This window comes from Podarcis vaucheri (genome assembly GCF_965113315.1).
Source record: "Podarcis vaucheri genome assembly, chromosome: 4".
NCBI lineage: Eukaryota > Metazoa > Chordata > Lepidosauria > Squamata > Lacertidae > Podarcis > Podarcis vaucheri.
In genome coordinates this window covers 81840830-81854898 of record NC_138762.1, presented here as the reverse complement: position 1 = coordinate 81854898, position 14069 = coordinate 81840830, and positions in this window count along the sequence as shown.

Genomic DNA, 14069 nt, shown 5'->3' with positions numbered 1-14069 from the left:
AAAATATATAGTCAAATTAGAGGTCTAATTTGCAAGACTGCATCATACATTGCTTTAAAGTCCCACTGATTCCACTGGGAGAGTTAAATACATCATCATCATCATTATTATTATTATTATTACTATTACTCATTGTTGTTGTTGTTGTTCAGTCGTTTAGTCGTGTCCGACTCTTCATGACCCCATGGACCAGAGCACGCCAGGCACTCCTGTCTTCCACTGCCTCCCACAGTTTGGTCACACTCATGCTGGTAGCTTCGAGAAGACTATCCAACCATCTCGTCCTCTGTCGTCCCCTTCTCCTTGTGCCCTCCATCTTTCCCAACATCAGGGTCTTTTCCAGGGAGTCTTCTCTTCTCATGAGGTGGCCAAAGTATTGAGTCTCAGCTTCAGGATCTGTCCTTCCAGTGAGCACTCGGGGCTGATTTCCTTAAGAATGGATAGGTTTGATCTTCTTGCAGTCCATGGGACTCTCAAGAGTCTCCTCCAGTACCATAATTCAAAAGCATCAATTCTTCGGCAATCAGCCTTCTCTATGGTCTAGCTCTCACTTCCATACATCACTACTGAGAAAACCATAGCTTTAACTATACGGACCTTTGTTGGCAAGGTGATGTCTCTGCTTTTTAAGATCCTGTCTAGGTTTGTCATTGCTATTACTCATTATTATATATTTATTTCTATCCTGCCTTTTTTCCTTGGCAGGGAAGGCGGCATACTGGTAAGATAGGAACAGCTAAAAAATAAAGCGAAAACTGAATTAAAAAAAACAATTAAACATTAATAGAATTAAAACTCTCTCTGTATATAAAAGCTCTAATAAACACATACAGATAATTAACAATAAATGCAACACAGCATTTATTCATTAAAAGCAGTCAGTTCCCCAAAGCCTGTTGGAATAAGAAAGCCAGAAGGAAAACAACAACATGGTTAACACAGCTGTACCATGCATGTTTATTCAGAAATCTCACTGTATTCAGTGGCACTTACTTCCAGGTAAACGTGCTTCCAATTGGATGTGCTGTTTGAATGTGCAACTCCATCCATGGCACAACTAGTCATACACAAAGGGTTGTATCCAGTGGTGGCTTTTCACTGGTGCAACTAGGGCTGGACCCTGGGGACAAAAATTCAGGATCCTATACGCCGGGGGCTTCCCAGACGACTCTCAGAAGAATGGCGGGTGATGATGGACAGTGACATGCAGGCCTCGTGGTCAGAATCCTGCATGCCACGAGCAGTGCTATTTTTCTAGAAAAAGAGGTGCCGGAACTCATGAACACCTCCCTTGTTCTCTTATAATGGCAATGGCACCCAGCTGACAGGTGCCAGAACTGAGTTCTGGATGAAGAAAAAGGCATAGTGGGACCCACCAGGGCTGATGCTGGCCAATGCAGCATCCTTGCTTTCTTATTTTTTGTGTGAAGGGAATAATGATAATTAATAATAATAATAATAATAATAGAGGAGGGAGAAAGGTTGTTTTCTGCTGCTCCAGAGAAGCGGACACGGAGCAATGGATCCAAACTACAAGAAAGAAGATTCCACCTAAACATTAGGAAGAACTTCCTGACAGTAAGAGCTGTTCGACAGTGGAATTTGCTGCCAAGGAGTGTGGTGGAGTCTCCTACTTTGGAGGTCTTTAAGCAGAGGCTTGACAACCATATGTCAGGAGTGCTCTGATGGTGTTTCCTGCTTGGCAGGGGGTTGGACTCAATGGCCCTTGTGGTCTCTTCCAACTCTATCATTCTATGATTCTATGAATAATTATTTGTACCCGGCCAACTGGCTGGGTCTCCCCAGCCACTCTGGGCGGCTTCCAACAAAGATTAAAAATACTAAGCAGGCGTTTAGACATTCCCTTTTCAGACATTCACCCACTTATTCTTGAAGAACTCAGGACAGCGGAAGCAAACCCCATTTTATAAGACTGTAAGAAGGGCATTTTATTTCTGCAGTCACGGTGATGCCATGGTTGTTTTTTTAGTTAGCTTAAAATGCATTTCTTTCTTTTTATCAGAGTTGGCAAACTTTCTTTTCTTTTTTACCCTAAGGAATACAGTTTGTAAAAGAACGGAATGACTGGGGCAAGAGTTTTGAGGCAGAGGAGAAATGTCAGTTGCATGCTTTGCAACTGAAGTATTACCCCATGGGCAGCCGTAAAAGTCTATGGTCTAAGCTGCACCACCATGAACTGGCAGTACTGGGCCACCAACTTCTACCTGTCAGAAAGCACTTCCGCTTGTTCAGGTGGATTGGGCACCTGATGTCATTTTTACCCTTCTCCCCCTGCCTACTGCAGCCCCTTGCAGTGTCCTTTCCCCCAACCCTCAGGAGCAGCTTTGCATGGGGTACAAGGGGTTGCAGTGGGTTAAGCAAATTAGCAGCAATCGGGTGTTTTGCACGGGAAGATGCCCTTTCTGCTAAAGCAGGAGTAGAGAGCCTCTGCCCCATGGCCCAATCTTGCCTTACCAGGGAGTTCAGTCTGGCCTACGAAGCCATTTCCCCCAAACCACACCCATCAGCTGTTGTCACTCGAGCAGAGGGTTAAATCCTGCTCAGTTTGGCTACACATGCCCGTTCCCTTTATATAACATGCTCTCTGAGCTGAGCATCCGGCAAGTGTTGATAGGAAAGGTCACCAAAAGATTCTCCAAGCACAGAAAAAAACAAATATATATTTCTGAGCTTTTTTGTTGTTGTTGTTTGTTGTTGTTGTTTTGCTCTTGGGCACTTCTGATCTCCAGTCTTTGATGTCTGAAATGTGAATGGCCAAAAGCAAAAATAGCCCTCAAAAATAGAGAGCAGATGTTGTTGCTGTCAGATTATGTATTGCGTTTCCTTTTAATGGCCGCTTCATTGATGAAGGCATGTTTTTAAAAAAAGAACTTGCCCGTGCTAGCATGCTTAACAAGATGGAAGTAAATCTGTTTCTCTGTAAAACTTGCATACAAAAAGAGCACATATTAATGTTTCTATTCCTCTATCCCTGCAGTTTGCAGAGCTGACAAATCAAATAATACTTCAACATAGACACACCAACTGTAGCAAGTAGGTGGGTAGTAAGCCAATCCAATTCCTCTATATTAAAAAAAAAAAAAAACAACCCACAAAAAGCATGATGCTAGCAAGTCCGATGGCCCCACTTTTGTCTTTGCTGTTACCCTGGAGGGGACAAGTAATCTCAGGGAGACAGATTTGACCCTTGGGATTTCCAGTTGCTGAACCCTAAGCAGATATGTGTTTGCTTCCTTACAATTTTCAGCCATCACCCAAGAAGGAGAAAACAGTAAGATAGTTTCCAGACTTGTCATCTGATGCAATATACTACGAATTTCCTAATTACTGTAAAACATTGAGAAGAAGAAACACACAGCCAAACCTCAGTTCCAAAATGCCTCCATTTTGGAACCCTTTGCCTCCTGAACCCAAAATCCCAGAAGTAATTGCTTCCAGTTTTCAAACGATTTTCGGAAACTGAACATGCTACGCTGCTTCTGTTTTTGAGTTTACCTATTGGATTGAGTCTTCCATTTTCAGTTTTTGGTTGTCGAACGTTTCGGAAGTCGAACGGTCTTCCGGAACGGATTACGTTCAAACTACCAAGGTTTGACTGTAATGTGTTTTGGGAGAAGAAATGCTGGGAAAAACCCAGCTTAAAAAAATAATAATGGGGAGAAGCTTGAATTGTCTGTGCCATTCTCTATATGAAGATTAAAGTTCCTCCCGCCTTATCAATATTGATATGTTTTGCATGCAATGCACACAGTTTACCTAGATCAAAAGAGCAAACATAGCCAGAAGTACAGTGCAGTTATGCTGAACTTACCACAGAGACAATTCAGAAGTGGTAGCACCACTTCTTTACACCACTGCATTAGCCTAATTACACTGCATTGTGAGTATTTATTGACTTAACTCTGCAGAGAAGTTCCCAGGCAAAGAGGGAGTATTCAATATTTTTCTCATGAACCTCAAGTTCATGAAGGGGACCATTGTTTGCAAAATGTCTTGGACATGACAGATAAAAGGGTTTTCTGTTCTCTGGATCAACACTGAATGAAAATATTAGACTCCCCTCTGGCCTCCGCCCCCACAAGCACTTACGTGAATAAAACCAGGCAGAGGACCTTTTCGGTAGTTGTGCCCACCCTGTGGAACGCCCTCCCAGCAGATGTCAAACAGATAAACAGCTATGTGATTTTTAAAAGACATCTGAAAGCAGCCCTGTTCAGGGAAGTTTTCAGAGTGTGACATTGCATTGTGCTTTTACTGATTTTTGTTGTTGGGAGCCGCCCAGAGTGGCTGGGGCAACCTATTCAGGTGGGTGGCATATAAATTGTTTTTGTTAAAACTGAGACTTCTGTGTGACCACAACACCTTTTTTCCCATACACTCAAGAAATCAAAGGCAAGAGAGAGACCCAGAACACATCTCACAAAATTAAAACCCTCTTTCTTTCATCTATGTCACAGTGGGGAGCAGTTTTTAGCCCAGGGGCCACACTGGCTTCCTGGCAACCTTACAAAGGGCCACATTCCTGGGGTAGGTGTGGCCAGAGGCATAGTGGTTGGAACGATGAAAGTAAATTTTACCTTGGTACATGAGGCTAGTTTCTGCACAATATTCGATCCAGGCAAACAAAATAAGGTTACCAGATTTTTTTTCCAATCAATCCAGGGACACTTTTCAGCTTCAATGGATTTTATATGGGGACTAATGTGTAAATCCGGGGACTGTCCCTGGGAAACTGGGACGTCTGGTAACCTTAAAACAAAAGGCATTCAAGGGCACATTCCAGCCATTTGGGGTGAGAGGCAGGCCTGTGTTCCGAAGGCTCCCCACCCCTGATCTATATATTTGCTATATCCAGGGAATGAGAATTATCAAGGCAACTTTGAAAGCTGCTACTGAAAAATACTTCCGATTCCGCAATTTAGTTTAATCTCCATGTGACTTAGAGCTTCAAAGATTCCTAATGTACTGTGGCATATATAAGGTTGTTCTGGAATCAAGGAATAGCCTGGGGCATCAACATTACTCTAATCATTCTATGTAGAAAAGAAGAATGCATAAAAAGGCGACTCTTTTTTAAAAAAACAACAACAACGTTGGGACGGTAAGAAAGGAAGCGGAAGATGAGGCGAATACTGTCACTGTTAAGTAAGCCACGTTGAGCGTACTTAATATGCATACAATAATAGTGTAAGCGGGCAAACAGAGCCATTCAATGGACTTCAACTCTTTGTATCACTTGCAAGGGAAGGGATAAAATTAGTTTCTATTTGTCTTCATGCCAGAGATGAGGCCTGGCCAAGGCGGCTTTCCTTTTGTACCTTCTGGGCTTGACAAGGCATGCTACCCTCACCTCCTCCCCAAGCTAGCGAACCCCCCCCCCCGGGCTAGTGAGCCCCACTTGGGTCCTTGCCTGCCTTCGCCTTCGAGTGTAACTCCCATTGCTCATAGGTCACTTTGTTCTGGTCTGAGACTAGTAGCTGTGAGTCTTGCTGGACCTGCCTCCTGCCTGGTAGCCCGGCCGGTTCCATCTGGCCCAGGAGGGTGGGGTCTTGGCAGACCACAGTTACGAAAGACTGAGACCAAGGCTGCTCAGCACCTGAGGAGAGCAGGGCTCTAACTGATGAAGTATAGCAGAGACAGCTGAATGGACCTTGGGTTTGGGGTATGCTGGGGCAGGTTCCAGCACAGTTCCAGCAAAGAATGGCTGGGGCAGGTTTCACAGTGGGGGAATTCATCAGGATACCCAATCTCAGTGATTCCAGGCAGGAAGAGGAGTTACGCTATGACCAGACCATGTCATTACCGAGGAGGCAAGTTTAGTCATTGTCTGTGTCTAATCCTGACGAGAAGGATACAGGTATCAACGAAGGTGTCCCACATGACCTTAAGGTGCTGCAGTGCAATGCTAGGTCAATGATTCACAAGACCACTGCCATCTATGACTTGATTGTAGACGGATGAATTGACCTGGCATGTGTAACGAGAAGACTTGGTTGGACATGGCAGATGGGCCTGTTCTTGCCGCTGCTTGTCCACCAGGTTTCCCTTACATACTGCAGCCCTGGGCATGTGGGCAGCGAGGCAAGGTTGCAGTGATTTTCAAGAAGTCCTATTAGGGAAACCCAGTTTTCTGAGTGCATGTTCTGGAAGTTGGGCAAAAGGGGCAATACAGGATTCCTATTGGTGTACTGACCACCCCGCTACACCAATGATTCCCTGCTGAGCTGCTTCAGGTTTTTTTGCCCTTTACTTGTGATTTGAATGTGAGCTGCTCAGTGTGGGGAACCACGCAGAAGGCAGGGCTTATAACATAAAACAGCACCGAAACAGCACGCCTCTTTGGCACCAGTTTGGAGCCAATTGGACAAGGTTGGGTTTGGGGGTGTCCCTATGGCCCCCAGTTTGATTGACAATGACTCAGTTTAGGGGGCAGCACAAAACGTGGGATTTGCAGCACAAAACAGCAACACCTGTTTGGAGTCCATCAGACAAGGTTGTATTTTTTGGCATTAACTTGTGACCCCAATTTGCTTTGCCAATTACGTGGTTTGGGGGCGGAGGCACAAAATACAGGGTTCACAGCACGAAACATCAGAAAACTAGCACAAAACTTTGGCATCCGGTGGGGGGGGGAGGGATCCAGAATTTCAGGGTCACACGTAAATGAAGCTGTACCAGAGTGAGAGGAGGAATAGGAAAACAGTGCAGTGCTTGAAGACGGGGAGAACCAAGTACTACAGTAGGAGACATTTTTGTCCCAATAGTGTTGGGCATCACAGCAGAACAGGGAGAACCACCTGCCCCAGCCCCTGTTGCTTTGAACCTGAAATACACAAATGACATGTGCAAAGGGGGCATGTCAGGTGTTGAGACAGCATCTTAGCTTGTGCCAACCACGTACCTTAGAGCTCTGCTTTGAACTCTTGAACTCTTGAACCCTGTAATCAGTAATCTGATCTATGTTTAAACTGTGTAGTGATTCTTAGAATAAAGCCTTCAGGAATAATTGAGCTGAGAGTCCGTATCCATGAGTGGGAGCTAGGGCAGGTCCTAAGAGTGTGCATGCATTGGTGGGGACATCTTTTAATTTAAGGTGATTTCATAGGCAGAGCTTGAAAGACACAATACAGTTTCCCTGAGCATAAGCAAGCAAGTTCTGTCTATGGATCATCACACAGGAAAGTCTCCCCACCTGCCAATTTCATACACATAGATACAAAACTATGGAACCTATGGGCAGAGTATTTATTGGAGCAAGTTATTGCGTCTTTATTGCATCCTTGAGGTTGTTTAGCTGGGAGCAGGACATACAAGAGGGCGAATGGTCATACAAGAGGAGACAGTCCTTTAACATGTGATCTGACTTGGGTCTAATTGTGACCTTTAGCTGTTCAGTTTCATATGTCAGAAGAAGAATTTAATTTCAGCAATATTGATTTCAACTGGAATCAGTGGCAAATTTTATTTTTGCTAGATTTAAGAGACCATAAGAAGAGCCTGTTAGATCAGGCCGGTTGTCCATCTAGTCTAGCATTCTGTTCTCACAGTGGCCAACTAGATGCCTATGGGAAGACCCCAAGCAAGATCTGAATGCGAGAGCACTCTCCCCTCCTGTGGTTTTCCAACAACTGGCATTCAGAAGCTTACTGCCTCAGAACATTTTCTCATCAGAGAGAAATGGTGGATGTTGTACATGATATGAAAAGTAGGAGTGTGTGTGTGTGTGTGTGTGTGTGTGTGTGTGTGTGTGTAAAGCAGCCATAGGCAAACTCAGCCCTCCAGATGTTTTGAGACTACAATTCCCATCATCCCTGACCACTGGTCTTGTTAGCTAGGGATGATGGGAGTTGTAGTCCCAAAACATCTGGAGGGCCGAGTTTGCCTATGCCTGGTGTAAAGACAAGGCCTTGTCTGGTTGGCTTGCCATTTTGAAGACTGAGAATTTTGTTCCATTGTGTCTGATTTCCTGCAGTGCAGATGGGCAATGCGATCAGATGGGTGTTTACCCTGAAGCAACTTACAATTGTGCCGGGGGAGATGGGGGGTTACCTCATATAAGCGTGCCCAGGATTGCAGCCTCAGTATAGGTTAAATGCAGAACATGTTCCTGGCTGTGTGTACAGCTGACCACCAAGAATACAGGAAGCAACTGCCTGGACCACAGTCTAGACAGTGCTATGAAGATGTGGATTTTGGAGGGGGGTTGTTATTGACCACTGCACAGACACCCTTGTTTTTAGCACATGTTGATGTTGTTGTGACTAGATATGGTACTTTACAGCTTCCCTCCTTTTATTTATTTCTCTCTTTTTTTGCAGCAAGTTCCCAGGAGATTACGGTAGTCAAAATGGCATTTCAGTGTATTTATGTAAGCTTATGCATGATGAGTTGGAGTTGTGCAACAGTGCTATCTGCTTTAATGCCCCAAGTCTGGTGTTAGGTTTTTGTTTTTTTAAAATTACTATGCTCACCTTGGAGACTATAGAGGCTGATGTTTGCATCGGAGCAGTAGTCACCCCCTTCAGGCCCTTGCAGTAGCAAGTACTGTAAGGCTAGTTATTCCAGTTTGGTGGTACCATATCGTGCTTGAGAAAGAAGATCTGTAACTCATCATAAGAATCCAGAGAAAATAAAAAATGCATTCAGGAAGATCTAGTTCATAGGGAATGTTTAATAAGAATAATGTACATAAGAATAATGACTGCATTGAGATGAAGTGCAACAAACACCTTTATCTGAATCCCATACTACGCTGCATCTGTTATTAGATGTAATGTGTTCCTGTGCAATTTTATGAATTGTGTGTATGTGGTCCTGTGAAATTCCACTGTGGAATGTTTGTGGCATTCGCTCCTTTTTTTTTTAATGACTGGTTTGCTAAGTACTTGCAGGCAATATGCAAAAGCATAATTGGGTAACTACATTGTTAAGGAAAGTGGCATCCGGTAATAATTTCACAGGAAGAGGATGATGGCACCGGATCTGGAGGAATGGAATGGATAAACTGGGAAACACAAAAGGAGAAGGGGAACTCATTAGGATATTATTATTTTTTGAAAAGCTTGCTAAGAGTATTTATTTATAAAGCATTATTTTCCCTGTTCTTCAACCAAAAAGGGCCCCCAGAAGAGCTTGCAAATGCAAATGACAAGACGGTAGATTTGCAGTGTAGAATGCTATTTTAGATCCCACCTTTCTTCCATTCATGAATCAAGGTGGTATACAAGATAGGGTTGCCAGAGAGCCTCCCCTTCAGGCACTGATCAGAAATTGAGCTGCTCAAGGCTTTTTTTTCCATCCGGAACTCACTGGAAATAAGTTCCGTCACCTCTCAGGTGGGCACCATTGCCATTACAAGACAACAAGGGAGGCGTTCACATTGAGTTCCTGCACCTCTTTTCCTAGAAAAACAGCACTGGACCTGTTTATTTTTAGCAAGGTTGTTGTATTGTTTACCTTCTAGCCATGTCTTGAGACTGGGGCATAAACCAAATATTCAACACCCATTGTTGTTGTTGTTTTTCTACTCTGCTTGAACTCATTAATGTTTGTTCAAATCTGTCTGGTTGTTCTTTGGTCACAAACATTTTTAAAATCAAATATAATTGTATAATTGGACGCGGGTGGCGCTGTGGGTTAAACCACAGAGCTTAGGACTTGCCGATCAGACGGTCAGCGGTTCGAATCCCCATGACGGGGTGAGCTCCCATTGCTCAGTCCCTGCTCCTGCCAACCTAGCAGTTCGAAAGCACGTCAAAATGCAGGTAGATAAATAGGTACCACTCCAGTGGGAAGGTAAACGGCCTTTCCGTGCGCTGCTCTGGTTCGCCAGAAGCAGCTTAGTTATGCTGGCCACATGACCCGGAAGCTGTACGCCGGCTCCCTCGGCCAATAAAGCGAGATGAGCGCCGCAACCCCAGAGTCGGTCACGACTGGACCTAGTGGTCTGGGGTCCCTTTACCCTTTACCTTAATTGTATAATTGGGGAATATATATTGTTGTGGGGTCAGGGGGTTATGCTGGGTGAACTTTTGATATGCCTTCCCTCCAGCGGAGTTAGCTATGAGTTTAAAGAGGGCAAAGAGGACCAGAAACACTGTTGTGGATGAAAGAGTGCTTTTTCTAGCTAGGCGCTTCTGGAAGAGGACTGGCCTCCACTCTCCCTCCAATTCACTTCTGGAGGCAGTTTGACTCTATATAGGAATTACAAGTGGGGAGAGTGTTGTGCTTTTGGTTCTGCTTTACAACTTCCCATAAGCCTTTGGTTGCACCCTGTAAGAACAGGTTGGTGGACCAGATGTGTCTTTGGCCTGGTCTAGCAGGGCTTTTCTTATTCTTAGGTCCCCCTCCCTCCCACACCAGCTGTGGAATATGCAGACCGAGCCTGTATGAACAAAGGTAGCATCCTGAGTAGTTGCAGCAAGGAAAGGGTCTGTCTGCAGGCAGCAAAATGGGTCAACTCTCGCAGGCCTGGGATTCTCATCACTTGGGGAACTGGACCAAAGGATAGCAGCATTTGAGAGTTACTTTGGAACAGTGAATTTGTTGAAAACTCTCCTTTGAATTTGATACTTGGAATTACCATACCCATCACCCAAAAAGACAAAACACACCGCCACCTAAGAGGCTACACATTTGCATAAAATGGGCATGTGCTGATGTATACGTAGACACAAATTTAGAAATAAGTACTGCAGTTTTAACAGGAATACGGTGTACCTCACCGTAGTGGGGGAAACCATGAGCCTCTTAATTGTGGATGGGCAAATTCAAGGCCCCTGATCTCCCTTCATCCAGTTCTTTATCTTTAAACCAGACCTAGGCCTTCAAATAGAAGGATTCCTTCAAATACAGGACAGACCTTCCAATGCAGAACTGTTCTCTGTAAATAAGAGACATCGCTATCCAGAGGCTTGAAACAAAAACTTCAGACTTAGGCTTGTGAGCTTTTATAGATGATTGCTTGGTCCCTGCTCCTGCCAACCTAGCAGTTCAAAAGCACGACAAAGTGCAAGTAGATAAATAGGTACCGCTCTGGTGGGAAGGTAAACAGCGTTTCCGTGCGCTGCTCTGATTCACCAGAAGCGGCTTAGTCATGCTGGCCACATGACCCAGAAGCTGTATGCCGGCTCCCTCGGCCAATAAAGCAAGATGAGTGCCGCAACTCCAGAGTCGGCCACGACTGGACCTAATGGACAGGGGTCCCATTACCTTTACCTTTATGTGGGAGGACTGCAGAACCGGCATCACACAGAAGGTAACAGAGCCATGCAACATCAAGCAAGTGTGGATTAGCTTCTGGTATCCATAAAAGGAAGCAGGCTTTCTGCCAGTCAATGGTCAAGAAAGTCATGTTTTCTTCTTTCTGGGCTCCAGGGCTCAATTCCTAGTTCAAGACACTGACCTCATGAGTCACAGACTCAAGAGTCTGGAGACCCTTCAGGGCTAGATTTTAATACTAGCCTGACCTTGGCATTCTGCTAGCTAGCTATAGTTGCATCTACTAAATATAACAAACTTTTGTGTTAACACATCTCCGTCATCATGGTTCTCAGGTGGTCCAAATATCTAAAAATTAGATCTCTTAAAGCTAAAAAATATTTGACAATGCATCTTTCTGTGTATCTACATACTCAGAGATGTATATATGCACACACACATATCTGGGTAACATCTGTCAAAATGAGACTTGCGTCATGGTTCAGAGATCACAGCACATGTTTTCAGAGAATGTAGTGAGGTGGAATAATTGAATCAATAGCCTAGATGCTACATGTATGACAGGACTCTTTTTAGAGCTGGTATCTCAACTTTAACCAGCTGGAACAGACAATTTAGTTGCGGCTACATTGTAGAGTACAGCTGTGCTGTGCTAACCGGTTCTGAACATAGGCTTGCCAACAGCAGGGAAATGATAACATGCTTGAAAAATTCATATTGTGCAATTATTTCTTTTTCTTTACCTATACTGTATGCAAATGTTCTAAGGAACTTAGATACCCTGTGATGCGTCTTTCCTGCTCTACACCCAGATTGTTCTGCTAAATGGAAAATGCACCATCTAGAGGCAGAAAATTACACTGCGGGGGGGGGGAACAGTCTGCCTACAAAAGAAAAAAAAAGATGTCATCCATTCAAAGGTTAAGTGGTTTATTGTAGTACTTCCAGCAGTAAGGCAGAATGGGAGAAATCTAGAGAAAATGAAAGCCCCTCCTCCCAGTTCCTTTCAGCATTGCCTAAATTTTATTTCTAAGGTTTCCCATTAGCATTATATATACACCAACCTCCCAAGTCCTGCTTTCTAACATATTTGCCCCCACAGCATCCCAGTTTTTAGCTATTACAGTCCTAGCTGCTGTAAGCAGGAACAGTTTGAATAGCCCACCAGAAATCATATGTAAAGTCAATTGAAGGCTTGGCAGAATCGTTTGCTTATCTTATTTATTTCTCCGAAAACAGTTCGCTGGTACTCTGCAGTTTCCTTGCATGACCACCACATGTGGAGAAAAGTATCCTGCTTCCCACACCCTCTCCAGCAATTTGCTAGATTTTATGGTTTTGATGCAAGCTGTGGGGACAAGGGGGCTTTGCCCTGAAAGGAGGCGTTTACCTTTAAAACGAACAAATAATTATGCAAAAACTCCATAGAAGCTGCAGTTTTGTCTGGGAGTGAGACAGACCGGGAGAGAATCGGAGAGAGGGTGGAAATGAGCAAGATGCTCCTTTTGTGTATGTGGGGGGTGCTTCTCTTTGTTGGGGGGGGAAGGCAATGGATTTGGCTCCTATAGGAGTGTCACAGCCTTTCTCAACCTGTGTGTCCCCAGATGTTGTTGAACTACAACTCCCATCACCCCTAGCTAGCAAGGCCAGAGCGCAGGGATGATGGGAGCTGTAGTCCAACAACATCTGGGGACCCACAGGTTGAGAACCACTGGAAGCCATGCCTCAAATACAGCAAACACAATAAGCCTTCAGTGACCTCTTGAAGATGACTTAGAAACTTCAGCTGGTTCAAAATGCAGCAGCCAGATTACAGATTACAACTCAGAACTCCTATAAGCCCTGTTTTAAAACAGGTGCATTCGTTGCCAGGTCATTTCCAGCTCTGGTTCAAGGTGCTTACATTTGTGTTTCAAGCACTAAACAAGGCAGGCCCCAAATCTCTAAGACTGCCTCCTTCCCTACAGAGCCCCTCAGGTGTTAAGATCAGCAGGTCTTACCTACCTCTTGGTAGTTCCACCATCCTCAGAAGTTTGGAGGGTTCGTGTGACAGCCTGGAAGAGGGCATCTTCAGCAGCAGGTACTAAGTTGAGGAATCCCCTCTTCCTGGAAGTGCGTCTGGTACCTTTGTTGTGCAGTTTCCATTGCAAGTTGAAGATCTACTTATTTACCCTATTCTTTGACACCTTGCATATAATTGTTGGCATCCGTCTGTCCCTACAGACTATGGAAGAGTGCGCCTTCAGGGGTAAAGTCAAACTGCTGGAAAGTTACTGCACCTGCTGTGACTTTAGAGAGGAATACAGTGTTTTATCACAACAGGGGTAGATGAATACATCCTGTTTTCCTGCTACAGGTGCATGATGTTGGGAAGTAGTGGAGCTCATCCATGCTTCTGCTTGCCTTGCCTCTTCTCCCCAGGGAGACCTGATCTTTAGGACTGAATCAGAGCAAACGCCAATTGGGTTTTCTCCGGATTGACGTTTGCTCCGATTTAGTGCCAAAACAGCAGGGCAAAGGCAAAACTGCTAGATACAGCACTGGCCAAGTGGAAAACTGCTTGGAACCATGCTTTCTAGGCACAGAACAAGTGGAATTATGGAAGAGCCCTCTGCTCTATTAGAAACTCACAATTCAGACACATGCAAAGTTTTATTATAGGCATAGCTGTGCACATAGGAAAATAAGAATGCTAGCTCGTTATTTATGTAAAAAAAGGGGGGGAAAGGATAGACCAACTTTCATTAAAAGCAATTTGATGTGTTCTCCCACCCCACAGTCAAGATTTGTACCTCTGGGTTTTGGACGTCTTAATTACATGTACGTAG